Source organism: Urtica dioica, chromosome 5 (genome assembly GCF_054948205.1).
Source record: "Urtica dioica subsp. dioica isolate 48M chromosome 5, U.dioica_male_clone48M_v1_H2, whole genome shotgun sequence".
In the NCBI taxonomy this organism is placed as follows: Eukaryota; Viridiplantae; Streptophyta; class Magnoliopsida; order Rosales; family Urticaceae; genus Urtica; species Urtica dioica.
Window position 1 is genome coordinate 9,712,105 of NC_142760.1, and position 3,595 is coordinate 9,715,699.

Below are 3,595 nucleotides of genomic sequence, written 5' to 3' on the forward strand. Positions count from 1 at the left end.
TATTTTTACTTTAAAGGCAAGAGCAATAAATTAAAAAAAAAAAATCTAAGATAACAATTCTAACTTGTCACAAAATTAGTAAACTTTCGAAAACGATTTTCAAGCTCATAAATTTAAATACATGTAAAGGCATATCTTTGACCATAGGTCTGATACCATTTGTTGGAATTGATCTAGGGTTTAAGAAAAGGTTTAACGCTTCGGTAAGCGGCGGAATTTTAAAAATTTTCTTTTTCAAGTAAAACGTTTTTACTAACCTAGACAAAGAGCAAGCACATGTAAATAAAACCTAATATGAGCATTAAAGATTACTAACCTTTTTAGAAGCCTGAACGTTGAGAAGCTTTTGGAAAAGGTTGCAACGTTCGTCTCCGCTCGCAGCACGTCTCTCTTTCTTCCTCGGCAACTCGAGCAACCACGAAAATTTCTATCACTAAATCACTCGAGAGAAAAAGGAATTAGTGTGTGGGCACTTTTAAACACTACGAATTAAGAACAAGTCTTGAAGTCGAAGAGCTAAACACTAGGTCAAATGAGGACCTAGGTGCCAAAACCAAAAACGAAATTGAATAGAGAGAGCGAGAGGAGTCGGCCAAGTCTAGAGAGAGAAGCTCTCAATCTCTAAAACTTTTGATGAATGAAATGTGAAGAATGAGACTCCTATCACTACTACACAAATGAAAATATACGACTACACTATTTATAACACGTATGATTTTGACAGTCGTAATAACTTATTACAACTGTTAAAACTTTTAAGAGAAATTGCCTCATTTGCCACCAATTTCATAACATTTTCCCACTTTCCACCAAAATGCTAATTTTTCCCAAAATGCCACCATCTATGTCAACAATGTTGACATCTATTTTTTTCCTTCACGATGAGATGTCAACAATGTTGACATCTCGGTGGCATTTTGGGACAAATTAGTGTTTTGGTGGAAAATTGGAAAATGTTATGAAATTGGTAACAAATGGAGCAATTTCTCAACTTTTAATGACGGGTCATTGATATATTCCGGTCGTCATAAATTTCACCTAAAGTATTAAAGACTCTCATTATTTCATAGTCGTAGAAGATTTCCGCCAATTAAAGACTGACATGTAGTAGTCAAATTTTTTTTTTTACGCTAGAAAAGGGGGAAAATAAGTGCAAAAGATATTACTAAATATTTGAACATGACTCTTTCCCACAAACATGATAATAAAAAATAAAAATATAAAAGCCACCCCCAAATTCCTCTTATTATTGTATCCTCTTCCCTTCTTCTCTTCCGTTCTTCTACGAACTGAGAAAAAGAAAATGCACTTCTCGGCCTCTCCAATACGTACCCAATCGACCCTCCCCGCTTTTGCGTCCACTTCCTTGGTGTTTGGCTTTGCTTATACAACATCATTTGCCTCTGTCATAAATACATGGGTAAGGCACTCTCTATTTACATTGATTTTATTTTTATACGGGTATGGATATTACACCTCACATTTCGCCTTCTATTCCCGTCCTCTCGCGTGTCAATTTCTCCGCATCCATTTCTGGTATGGTCTCTTTGTGGAAGATTTCTATGATTCTCCATGTTCGCTATAATTCTCTAGGGTTTATTCTCGCACGTGTACTCATAGCCTTTGATTATCCAGAATTGAAGAAAATCTATGTATTAATATGGGCAATGTAATGCAATGTCTCTTGTCATAGAGTTAGGGTTTAATTTTATTTTCGCTTGGAAAAAGAAATTGAAATACGCAGAGGCAAAGGTGTGTATATTTTATTCTTTAAAATGTTGGTGCCGTCTAGATTGATAAGATGGCAGTAATTCATTCTGTTTGTGTTAGCCTATATAATCAAATTTCTTGTCAATTTTTGTTGCATAAATTCTTGTACCCATTAGAAAATAGATTGTGTATGTTTTGATTTCATATGTGTTCTATTAGTTCGACTAAAACATGTCTTTAATTTTGAGATTTATCACCGTCTAATGTTTTGATATAAAGTGAATGGGTCTTTCTCTATCTCCCTCTCTCTTACGCTCTCATTCTTGTTGTGGTATGTAATTGTTATAGTACATGTCCATTGATTAGTGCTAAAATTTGGTATTCTCAACTCGGGGTTCTCTCGATGCTTAGACTAAGCCTTTATCATCTTCTAAACAGAGAGCTGGCTCCGCCGTCACTTCGAGCCTTGTTTACGTATTTGACTAGTCCTCACTACAACAATAATCCATGTTAAACTTCCACCTCTTCTTATCCGCCATGTCCTCGTCGTAGCGTTAATTTTACAAATTTGACGGCTCTGATATGCTACCACAGCTTGCCATCGTCTCCAGTAGTTCCTCTCTGTCTTATTTGCTCAGGTAAGTTCATTTTTTTTAATGTAATTAAACATTTTGTTACAGTTATAATGCTGTTAAGTGTTCAAATCAAAGATCGTTGTGGGCAGTTTCACACTTTTTTCTTTTTTGTATTTTCATTTGATTTTTGTTTTCAATGATTTTGAGGTTCTTTCATTGCTAGTCATGTCTTATGGTCTTGGGTTTCGATTTGTTGCAAGTTGATGTGTGTTCATTTTTGTTGGTATACAAAAATGGATGTTATAATTTGACTTACAGCTTGGTATGAGATTTCAAGTGTCCCATCTCTGAGACTAGGCAGCAAAATTGAAATTGGGGCTTTATGGTAATTTATCTAATTTGTTATAATGAGTTGTCCTTGGATAAAAAACAATGTTGTTTTAGAATAAGGCAATTGCTTGTTACCTTTGCAGGCCACTCGGTTACTAGGTGCTTGGCCTTAGAGGCCTGGTCAGTTTGATTTTCATTTCTTTGGGTTCATGTATATTATTAATTTTGTTTATTAAACTGCAAGACTGTTCTTTAGGGTTCATTTTCTGTGTACAACTTTGTAGTAGTAAATGAGAGTTATAGCTTGAAGAGGGCTATGCAAACGTATATCCATGTATCTTTAGCTCATAATTGGCACATTCCAAACACTGTACGATCAGTCAGATGACCATTAGAGATATGAAGCTATCTATGTAAAACTATTTGAATAAGGTAATATTTGAAAATAGTGTTTCCTTTGCTGCAACGAGTAGTATTTTATATGATATGTTGTAGGAAAAAAGATGGGTAACACTGGTTTACAGAAAGGTGGGGATGCGTGAGTGGCCATCTGATCTTGGCTAGGTACTAATATAAGTTTATTCAATATAGATAAACATTTTTTTTAAGGTAAAGAATGATAAAAGTTTGGTCTAACTAAAGTTATTGAATTGATATTTTCTTATTTATTATTATTTTTTTGCAGGTATTTGGTAGAGAAATAGTTCATGAAGTTAACGAAGTACGAGAAGATTTTGCAAAAGCTATCGTAGAGGGGTTGTAACTTTGATTTCAAATACTTTATGAACTATCCAGTTTATTAGTTTTTTTAAGTTAAAAATTCGATCATGTGGCCATTCGGGCTTTATATTTGTGATATATGCATCTATACGTACGTTCTTAGAAACTAAAATATAGTACTTTATGTATTTGGAAGAGTAATATTATTGTTCAATTTATTTTACGAAATTATGTACGCCAAAGGGCATTTTTATAAGCAA

The 3,595-nt window shown here is 34.1% G+C and overlaps 1 long non-coding RNA gene across 2 annotated transcripts; it reads left to right on the plus strand.

Annotated features, from left to right (window-relative positions):
* Positions 1–1,013: 1,013 nt before the first annotated feature.
* On the plus strand, positions 1,014–3,595 carry LOC149395123 (uncharacterized). 2 transcript variants are annotated; one of them, XR_016297002.1, is made up of 3 exons: positions 1,014–1,536; positions 2,149–3,179; positions 3,301–3,595. It is a non-coding gene; the product is annotated as an uncharacterized LOC149395123 (long non-coding RNA). The 2 variants fall into 2 exon arrangements; XR_016297001.1 differs by having other exon boundaries at positions 1,014–1,420.